Source organism: Jaculus jaculus, chromosome X, assembly GCF_020740685.1.
Source record: "Jaculus jaculus isolate mJacJac1 chromosome X, mJacJac1.mat.Y.cur, whole genome shotgun sequence".
NCBI classification, from domain to species: Eukaryota; Metazoa; Chordata; class Mammalia; order Rodentia; family Dipodidae; genus Jaculus; species Jaculus jaculus.
This window is the reverse complement of record NC_059125.1, coordinates 85,335,703-85,347,553: the sequence shown is the minus strand read 5'-3', so window position 1 is coordinate 85,347,553 and position 11,851 is coordinate 85,335,703. Positions and strand designations below refer to the sequence as shown.

Sequence of the window (11,851 nt, the reverse complement as noted above, 5' to 3'; positions counted from 1 at the left end):
GACTGTATTTTTCTTGGAATGTCCCTGGAAGTCCCTGTGACTGAACAGTTTAATAGAATAAAATACCCAAAGGCATTTCTTTCAAATAGAAGGAAAGGGCAGCACAGAAGTAACTATTCAGATTTGTCCTTCTTTTCTTATGGCTTAAAGTCTTCTCTGTTACTGCTTTGACCTCCTCTGTCTTCTCTTCCATTATCCTGGGCACCAAAGCCACCTTCATCTTTTGTCCAAAGTCACTTTCAATTTGTTACCATAAATTTTACTTTCTACCATGGTGTCATTGGAAGTTTCAGCATCCTCCTCGATTTTGAAGTATACAAAACCATACCCTTTTGAGGACCTAATTTCTCCAGTTAGTGACTATTTTTACATGAAAGAAGCTTCAAATGATTCATTTAAGGTCTTTTTATTGGTTTTCTGAGACAGACCTATTACAGAGTTTCAGATAGCTGGCTTCTTGCATTAAACAATCCTCTGGGCCCTTGTAACTCTAGCATGATTGCTCTGCTCTAAATTTTCCTTTTATTCCAGGAGATTTAAGCTTCTTTAGCACCTTCAAATGAACCAAATTCTATGAATGCATACCCTTTAGATTTGCCATTTGGGTTCTGGGGCACTTTGATAAAAGTTGCCTTCTCAAATACTTTCTGAAGATTCTCTTCTATTGCACCGTAGGAAAGGTTACTTAAAACCAAAGTTTTTGATTCACAACTCCAAGTGCTATTTCTTTGCATCTCTCTCTTGCCTTTGACCTTTTTGTCCATAGTAGTGAAGGGAAATAGATCGCCTGTCGGTTTTTGTCCCTTACTTTTTTTCAAAGGTTTTCTCTTCATCAGCTTCAGTCTTAAATTCAATAAAAGTGATCCTTTTACTCTTCCCATCCTGGCTGACTAATGTGATCTCTATGGCATCATCAAACTCTTCTTTCAATTCAACCTGAATGACGTTGAAAGAGAGTTTTTATTCTCACAACTATTCCTGCAAGCTAACTTTCTTACTCCTTTTCAGATTTTCTAGTCCAATTTTATTGCCAAATAATATTAAGCCAGTGAGTCCAAGGTTTTTATAGGTTCTCAGCAAATTCAACATAACCAAAATTCTTATTTGTACCTTTTCTGACATCCAAAACAACAAGAGAGTATTAGCAAAAAGTTTATTGATAATTGCTATTAATGTAGGGACAGCTTTCTGTTCCTTGGCTTCTGGAGAAACTTTCTATTTGGTAATTGCTTTCTTTCATTTTCTAAATCTTTTTAAAAATTTTTGTTTATTTATTTGAGATAAAGATAGAATGAGGGAGATATATAGAGAGAAGTAGAGAGAGAGAATTGGGTATACCAGGGCCCTTAGCAACTGCAAACAAGCTCCAGACACATGCTCCACCTTGTGCATCTGGTGTACATGGGTCCTGGAATTGAACCTGGGTCCTTTGGCTTAACAAGCAAGTGCTTTAACCACGAAGCCATGTCTCTAGCCCCTTATTTAATTTTCTAGTTGAGTTGCTTAATTAATAGACTCTACTTCTTCTTTAACTTGTCTTCTTCTTCCTCTTCAACTATGTTTTTGCCTTTCAAAGAAACCTCATCTATAGGAATTTTGTTTCCTTGGGCAACTGCGGTCACAGTAGTTTCTCCTGTGGGGACACTTTCTTCTTAATCATCATCTTCCTCATCCATATCCTGAGGCAGGAGCAGTAGGTACTGGCTTAAATTCATCTTCATCTCTCTCCTCATTATTTCTGTCTTTTTCATCCTCATCCCCATCCTCATCCTCATCATTGTTTTACATCTTGACATTCTTGCTTACATTCTTCACCAGGCTGGAGTAATAGTCTTCTCTTTACAAGGAGTTTCTACCAAGGATTTACATTTGTGTCTCCTTTCTTATGAGTTGTTGTCATTGCCTTGGCTAGTGTAACTGCTTTTGTGTCTGGTGTAACTACCACCTTTATGCCTGGGGTGATATATTTCTTCATAGAAGGTGTGGTAATTACCTGCTTTAATGTTTGAGAAACCACTACTCCTTTGTTGTTTTGGGCTTCTTGTCCCTTTTCTGACTGATAAAAACTTATTTTGCACTCCTATCAACTTCATCTTCTGATTCTATATCTTCACAATCTTATTCCACCTTCTTTGGGGAAATATCTATTTGTGTTGCATTGTCTTGATGTTTATCAGTCTTTGTAATTTCACCATGATGTCAGATTATGACAATTGAATGTTTGGTGAGTGAGTATTGCAGATTAACCAAGAGGTATACTGGTGGCAGCCATGAATATTGAGAACCAGAGCACGTAGAACTGATTGTTAGTTAAAGCTACCCTCTGAAGTGAAGAAAGCTCAATTTTCCTTTTGTTATTAAAATTATTAATTTCTTTAGATATCCTGAATATTAATTCTCTGGGAGATGAATGGATATCCTTGTGGTTTGCATATGAAATGATCCATAAAGACTTATTAAAGTACTTAATCTCCAGCTGTTTGCATTGTTCGGAAAGGTTGTGGCACCCTTCCAAGGTGGAGCATTGCTGGAGGAAGTATGTTCATTAGGGGTGGGCACAGTCCCCCTTCCCTCTAAGTCCTCCCACCTGATGTGTTACTTGATTTTGGTTTCCTGTCCCTGTCTTCCTTCCCCCACCATAATGGACTTCCCCTTGAAATTGCAAGCTAAAAATAAAACATTTATTGTGTACATTGCTTCTTTTTGGGTGATTAGTCCAAGCAACAGGAAAGTAAACTAGTAGAGATGTCAAGGATTGTTTTTTTGCCATTCTGTAGGTTGTTATGTTAATTCTGAGAGTGATTTCCTTCATTGTGGCAAATCTTTTTAATTTGTGGCAATCCTAAAGGTCCAATCTTGCTTTTATTTCCTGAGGTACTATTGCCCTATTGAGAACATAGATCATTTGATCAATAACTTGAAATGTTTCCTTTTGTAGTTTCCTTGTATTACCTCTTAAATTCTTTGATCATTTTTGAGAGAATTTTAGTATAGGATAAGAGATAAAGATCTGTTTCATTTTCCTATATGCAAATACTTCTACCAGTTTTCAGAGGCAATTTTTTTCTTTTATTAAATTTACTTTTTAGAGAGAAAGGATGAAGGATAGAAGAAAATGAGAATAGTCACTCTGGGACATGTAACCACTGCAAAGAACTCTAGATACATGTGCCACCTTTTGTATCTAGATTAACATGGGTATTGGGGAATCAAATCCTAACTGGCAGCTTTACAAACAAGTGAGGCTGTGGCTTCTAAAACAAATATCTCTGACACTTTTCTTCAATATCAGTTCAATATGGCTGTGTGGGTTTATCTCCGGGTTCTCTATACTATTCCAATGTTCTAAAAGTGTGTTGCTAAGTTCCATAGAATGGAGTAACATTTGATTAGGATGCATTGAAATTCTTATGCACATACCCTTATTATGTGACTATTTATGTACATGATATTTGACATTTGGCCCCAGGCACCAAGAGATCTTCTTATTACAAGTTTTAAGAATCCAAGAAGTAGGGAAAACAAAACCAAATATTGGATGTAGAACACTCTAAAGCAAAAGGCATATACTGTAGCAACAAACTCATTTATACTAACTATTCTTACTTTTTCACTTCTTCCTGACCAGTTGTCGGTTAAGAAACAGTATTGTAAATGGGAAGATGTTTCAGATGTTATTGTATATTTAGAGCCTGTACTATTGTGATGTCGAACTAAAGGATGTATGATTTGAAGTTGGGAAAACTCAAGGGAGTTTAAATTACTGACATGGTGATAGGCTTTAGGTACTGAACTGCTATTGTAAAGCAGATTACTACTATTAAGGATAGCCCAAGTACTTTACATTAAAATCATGAAGGGTAAATTCCACCTAGAAAAGACTGAGTGATTGAAATTCAAACTCTTTTGAAAAGAGATGCCTGAAAGAAAAACCTGTTTTTCAAGGTCAAGATTTATTTCTTCCCTGGATTAACAAAATGACTGTCAGTATGCACCTGTTATTGATTGTGGAAGCATGAAAAATGCATGGAAATGGGTCATAAATTACACTGTTCAAGGAGCTGCTGAAATGTGGGGAAGCAAGGTGAGGTCCTTTATTTTAGATCAGTGAGACAATTGTAAGATGGACTGTGATTTGCAATGGAGACTTGAAGATATTTTAGATATACCAAGACTGTGAAAATGTTATCATGGATTGCTGTTGGCTTGGAAGGAAGTTTTCCCTGTCTACTCAGTCCAGCTAGAGTGATGGAAATTAAATCTGGAAGCTGTCATCACTGGTTATTGCTGTCGGACTTTAACTCCAGATGTCTGATATTTACCTGATGGTTATTGATTTTGCAGTGGTCTAGTCTTCCCTTGTAATGCCATATAGCACTGTAAATGTTGATACTGTGCCATTATATGTTGGAGGTATATAACTTGTTTTGATTTTACAGGACTCACAGTTAAGGGACAGTTTTAATTGGTAGAAACTGTGGGGACCTTTGAAGCTTGACTTAATACAATATTTACCGTGAAATATTCATGAGTGTATTGGGGGCCAGGGGCAGAATGTGGTCGTTTGAATGTATGTCCCCACAGACTCAGGTGTCTTATTAAAATTGAGTTTGAATCTTCAGTCCCTAGCAGGCAGACTCCTGTTACAGAGAGCAAACCACTGAGGGTGGATCTGAGTTATGCAGAGAAGTTTGATCTCTGGGATTCCTGCTTGTTGCCAGTTCATGCTTGTAGCTTTTTGAGGTTTGCCAGCTGGTGGTGTTTTCTCTCTGCTTGGAGTTATGAAAGGAAACCAGCTTCTTCCACAATTGATGGAACTTCTGTTCCATTAATGTATGTATCCTTTAAGCTTGAAATAAATCCCTTCCTCCCATGAAACTCTGGTTATATATTTGTCCCAGCATCATGGAACTGTCTACTACAGCTATGTATAAGAAAATGTTTCTGTGTATCCAACATGGAGTGAAAAATTGCTAGTTCCCATAGTTTACAGTTTGATCAGTGCCAATAAAACTTCTTCATGTTGTTTCATTGAAACTACCTCTATCTTAAATTATTTTTTTAGGAAATAATTTAATTAAGAAGAGCTTTCTGGGTCAAGTGGCTAAGATAGTATTATAGAAAAAGGACTACAATTATAATACCTACAAGTGTTTAAAGCAATCCTAGGGTATGCATTAGGGACTAAGTCTGCACCTGATGCTTTAAAAATGTATTTATTGGAGATCTTAAGTACAGAATGATACTTTGGAATTCTAGATTAGAAGGAAAGAATAGAATAAGGTATTGTCAGGGAAGAAAGGCATTATAGGAATGTATTTTTATTTTACTTAAAATCAGAAATATTTATGCATTGCAGAAATTTGGGTAAGCAAGTTACTGGATAAGGTTTCAGATATATTCTCTGGTACTACTAGAAATACTAAATTTGAAATTATGAAAATAAATAAGTACGTTTATATTTCTACATTGTTCTACAACTTATTTCCTTTCTGTACATACTTGTTTTAGAGTTTCATACTTTCTAATATAGTAGTTTATCCATTGGTTTATTTTAGTTTTTTTTTCAGTATTTTCTTACTAGCAGCATGTGTATACTAGAAAGCAATTATTTTCAAGGTTGTATTCTTAATGACAAAATACTGCCTATCAATAATAAGTACTTAATAAAAATTGTTATAAGCATAATTCATGTAGTTATGGGAAACAGGTCTAATAATTAAATAAGAATGTAACACAGTGTTATGAAGAAAGACAAGTTTAATAAGCAAGACTGGTGATCTCAGTTGTAGTTTCTTATATTTCAGTCCATTGGAGCAACACTGAGTTCCTGACAACTGCTGGGTGACAATTTTTCTTACCTTCTTTCAGCTTTCATGGGTCATAGGGCTTGACCAAATATGAAGTCTGTTTTTTACATTCAACTCCAACTAATGTATACCACATCCTCATATTTTAATATTTTGTAATTATCTCATTAAATATTTCATGATTTGGTTTCTGTATATCTTATGCAGTACTTAATTGGAAAGTAAAGGGAATACATGTTATTAAGGTACGTTTTAAATACCTTAATCCAATTAAAATAAAAACATGTTATGAGTACAATTGTTTTCTCATATATTTAGAATTTCAAAAGATTCTCATTCTTTTAGCTACAATGAAGATTACATCCAGATTCTCACATAAGATAGGTAAGAACTATGCCATTGAACTATATTCCCAGCCCACATATATATATATTCCTTTATATTTATGGTACTCAGGTACTACATATGGTATTCAAGCACTCTGCTACATTGCTAAATCTCCAGCCATTGAAACATCTCTATAACACACTCCAAGACTTAGGAACTATTAGAGAAGAGGTGATAGAAAGCATTTAAAAACCAAAAGATGGAGACAAGTGCTTTGGAATGCTCTTTTCCATAAATAAGTTGCTGACCTCACAAGATCCACATAATATGAGGGCAAAAAAATGATACCATCAAAATAGAAGAGAATTAATTAGAAAGCAGAAGGGTAACATGGAGATGGGATAGAAGAGAGAACAGGAGGGTATTGGGAAGTGAATACCTCCTTGGTGATATATATATATATATATATATATATATATATATATATATATATAAGATATATATATATATTAGATATATATATATATATATATATATATATATATATATCTTAGATCAAACATACTTAGATCAAACACTATAAAAATTTATTTTTTTAATTTTTTTAAATTTATTTGAGAGAGAGAGAAAGAAAGATAAGAGAATGGGAACTCCATTGAATCCAGCTACTGCAAATGAACTCTTGACGCATGGGCGACCTTGTGCATCTGGCTTACATGGGACCTGGGGAATCAAACCTGGGTCCTTTGGCTTTGCAAGCAGATGCCTTAAACATTAGCCCATCCTTCTAGCCCCTACAGTTTTATTTTTGAAAGAAGATCTTGTTATGTTTCCCTGGTGTGCTTTGAACTGGTGATCCTCCAGCCTGCAATCCCACTGAGGATTTTCTCCAAAAGAATGGGGCAGGCATTAGGGAAAAGAGGGTACCAACACATGATAAATCCATATGAAATATGTTAATAATAATAATAAGCATAACAAAGAAAATTGAATGGGAAAAATAATTTATCCTAAGTATACATATATGTTGTTTCATATTGAAAGGAATATTCTACCTAAAATATTTAAATGTTTTCTTGGGATATATGGAGAATTTCCCCAATTCATAATCATCAATTTTCTTTGATTTAGCTTTTAATTATTTCTGCCTTAAGTTTGAGATGGGGTGTATTAAAAAAGATTTTTTTTGTACTAAGTTACTACAATAAAGTGAAAGCAGCACTAAAAAATAATGTGGTCTGAAACCAAAAAAGCAAAAGAAATCAAAATGGTAATAAAATCTCCAAGATATAGACTGAAAAGAACTAATAATTTTGTAAAGATATAAAATTAACCATGCTATTCTAAATTAGAGAAGAAAAAATGCAGACAACTTGCTGTTTTTGTATGATGCTGAAAATTTGGCATTGACATGTAAATAAGATATAATATTTGATACCTATAGCTAAGGTCAAACAGAGATGTGTTTAAATTTGCATTTTTATTTGCAGAACAGATACATGATCAACAATATTATAGTATTTTGTAAAACTTCCCTTTTTAAGTAGAACCTTTAGTGAATTATTCATATTTTCTACCTATTATGGAATATTATTATAACAAGTAGGAATCTGTGATGGACAATTTTATGTATCAAGTTGGCTGAGCTATGATGAAAAACTAGACTGCATGTCCTTGTAGCTATAGTTTGTAGATGCAGTTAATATTTATAGTGAGTATATTACTGTCCATAGTGCAGATAGGTGTCATCTAATCAAGAAGACTTAAGAGCAAATATTTTACCAGAAGGAATTTTGCCTTCAGAATAAAATGAAGAGATTCTAGCTATTGGACTTACCAATGGCATGTCAACTTTTACCTGAATGTTTAGTAGGCCAGGTGTTGTATGATACTTTCCTCCATGTAAAACATTGCTGGGATTAATGTCAACAATATATACAGTTTAATGGATTAAGGAATGTATTTCCCACTTATAGATCCAAGAGGAAGTTCTATCAGTGGTGGAAGAAGCTGCTTCCATACATGTAAGCAGAGAAAAACCATCACCAGCCAGCAAACACCAAAAGAAGCAAGCACAAAACTGGCAGAAAAATATCAGAAAACCTGTCAGAACTCAGGCATTCTGAATGTCTTTGGGCTGGAAATAAGATTTGCCCCAAACATACCTTAGATCTGGACACCAGGAGCCACAACCAGGGAAAAATCCTCCAGCCAGGGGCTGAAGATCCATGTTACAAACTTAATAAAACATCTGCATCTATGAGGGACACACATTCAAACAACCACAGCAACCTTCATTAGAAACAGCTATGACCACATACATACAAGAGACACTCCAATTTGGGCCTAGTGGTATTTCAACATAGAAGGAGGGGATTGAAGAGTGCCATAAGATCCTCCCCCAAGAGCTCAGCTGCCCTCTTGTGCCATGGCTCTATGTACTGATACACTTAGTTCCTTGCTATCTAGAGATAGAGTACTTAATGGTAGTATGATCAAGGAACCAAAGACTCCATCTAGGGATCTAAGTGTTGGTCATAAATTATGCTAGAGTGAGAGGTTTCAATGATACAGTTCTCTGGGATCATCTAAGATCCTGTAACTAACCCTTCACATTTTGTTTTTGAGGAAGCCCAATAAACTCATTGGTTCATTAAGTTGAACTTCAGTGAACCATACTTTAGACTGTTGTTGTCATCCTACCATTGTCAAGAAGTAGACACCTATATAATCATAGGAAAAGTTTCAAATTACACTAGTTAACTCTAGATTTTGTTGGCAATAGCATATATAATAAGACTATTCCTTTAAATTTCTCTCTAAACATATGGTATATTGTGAAAGCAAGGAATACACATGTGTTACATATATGCATTTATAATCTCTTTACAGACATATGCTTTTAATTTAATTTTAGAAAATAACCTCATTAAACATGACTGTGTATTATATAATATGCTATGAACTTAGGATGTAGTGATGATGAATGAAACTACAATTTCCATGGATATAGTAGACAGCCTTAGGTTTCTGAGATGAACTTGCAAATCAAGCACAGTTATGAAAGAAGTGACTTTTATTGAAGCTTGCAGATTCAGGGGAAGTTCCATAATGGCAGAAGAAACTGGCCTGCTTTCACAGGTTCAAGCAGAGAGAGAGAGAAACCACAAGCCAAATCCCTAAAACCACACAACAAATAAGCACACTTCAGGAATTCCAGACACTTTGCATATCTGTAGATTGGAATTTCAAAAACTTAGGGCTGGACCCTAAGATCGGCCCAGAGACAAATCCAAGTAGTTTCAAGAAACTCCTGAATCTATTGGCGGGCACCTATTCAAACTTCCACATTGGACATATAGAAAGAAACAGTCTAACAATGTGAAATTAAAATTAACATAGTAGCTGAAAGAGAAGAATTTTGTTTATATTTCCTTTAAAATAAATTTGTTTAGTTACTTGTCAAAGCATTTCAGAGCCCTAGTCAATATTTTTTTGAGTGATTTTAAGTTTTTGTTTATAGATCTTTCAATTCATTGGTTAACATTATTCCAAGGTATTTTATTTCATTTTTTGTTGCTATTGAAAATGGGACCATGTCGCTTATTTCTTTATCTGTATCTTTGTCATTTGCATATAGAAAACCTACAGATTTTTGTGCATTGATTTTGTTACCTGCTACTTGGGTATAGGAGTTAATCACCTTCAGGAGTTTTGGGACAGAGTCTCTCGGGTCTCTTACATACAAAATCATGTCATCAGCGAATAGGGATAACTTAAATTCTTCCTTTCCAAGTTGTGTCCCTTTTATTTCCTTCTTCTGTCTTATTGCTTGAGCTAGGGCTTCCAGTACTATATTGAAAAGAAGAGGTGAGAGTGGATAACCCTGTCTTGCTTCCAAACTTAATGGGAATTCCTCCAGTCTCTCTCCATTAAGTGTTATTTGGGCCTTAGGAGATTTGTATATTGCCTTTATTATGTTAAGATATGAACCAATGATGCTAATTCTCTCCAATATTTTGATCATGAAGTGATGTTGTATCTTGTCAAAGGCCTTTTCTGCAGCTATCGAAATGATCATGTGGTTTTTATGTTTAACATTGTTTATGTTGTACATAACATTGACAGATTTCCATATGTTGAACCACTCCTGTGTTGCTGGGATAAATCCCACTTGGCAAGGTGGATAATGCTTTTGATGTGTTGTTGGATTCGGTTTGCGAGTATTTTGTTCAGGATCTTTGCATCTATGTTCATTAGGGAAATAGGCCAGTAGTTTTCTTTTCTTGTGGCATCTCTGCCTGGTTTTGGGATTAGGGTGATACTAGCTTCATAGAAGGAGTTGGGTAGCTTTCCCTGTTCTTCAATTGTGTGGCACAGTTTTAGGAAGATTGGTTTGAGTTCTTCCATGAAGGTTTGATAAAATTCAGCTGGGAATCCATCTGGTCCTGGACTCTTCCTTTGGGGGAGGTTTTTTATTATTTTTTCAGTCTCCATGAGTTTGATGGGTTCATTGAGGTGATGAATCTGCTCTGACTTTAGCTTTAGTAGATGATATGCATCCAGGAATTTGTCCATCTCCTCCACATTTTCCAGTTTTGTGGAGTAGAGGTGTATTGAAATACGTCCTGATGATTCTCCCAATTTCACTTATGTCTGTTGTGATCTTTCCTTTTTCATTATGAATTTTGTTAATTTGTATCCTCTCCTTTTTTTGCTTGATCAAATTGGCCAGAGATTTGTCAATCTTGTTTATGTTTTCAAAGAAGCAGCTCTTTGTTTTGTCAATGCCTTAATTGTTTCCTTGGTTTCCAATTCATTAATTTCTGCTCTGATTTTAATTATTTCTTTCCTTCTGGAGCTCTTTGGGTTGGATTTTTCTTGTTTTTCCAGTGCCTTTAGGTGGATGGCTAGGCTATTGATTTGGGATCTTTCTGTCTTTTTTATGAAGGCATTGAGTGCTATGAATTTTCCCTTGAGGACTGCCTTCATTGTGTCCCATAACTTTTGGTATGATGTGTTATCATTGTCATTCAATGCCAGGAATTTTGCAATTTCATTTTTTATTTCATCCACTATCCATTTATTGTTGAAGAGTGTGCTGTTCAGTTTCCAGGTGCCGTTGGGATTCTTGGTGGGTCTTTTGTTGTTGATTTCTAGCAATATTACATGTGATCTGATATCATGCAGGGAATTATGTCAATTTTCCTAAATATGTGGAGGCAGTCTTTGTGACCCAGTATATGGTCTATTTTAGAGAATGTTCCATGGGCTGCTGAGAGGAATGTGCACTCTGTGCATTTGGGATGGATAGTTCTGTAGATGTCCGTTAGGTCTAAGTGTTCTATGGTTTTGTTGAGCTCTCTTACTTCTCTGTTGAGTTTCTGTTTGGATGATCTGTCTATTACTGATAATGGTGTGTTGAAGTCCCCAACTATGATGGTGTTGGTAGTTATTTCTGTTTTATTGTCAAGTAGGTTTTGTTTTATGAACTGTGGTGCCCCTATGTTTGGTGCATACAGATTTATGATTGTAATATCCTCTTGATGGATTGTTCCTTTGATAAGTAGGAAGTAGCCTTCTGTCTTTTTTGATTATTTTTGGTTTGAAGTCAATTTTATCCGATATTAATATAGCTACACCTGCTTGTTTCTTATTCCTATTTTCTTGGAATATTGTTTTCCACTCTTTCACCCTGAGGAGGTTTCTGTCTT

At 35.2% G+C, this 11,851-nt stretch overlaps 1 pseudogene; it reads right to left on the bottom strand.

Moving 5' to 3' along the window:
* Positions 1 to 216: 216 nt before the first annotated feature.
* On the bottom strand, positions 217 to 8,367 carry LOC101615376 (annotated as a pseudogene).
* Between the last annotated feature and the right edge of the window lie 3,484 nt (positions 8,368 to 11,851).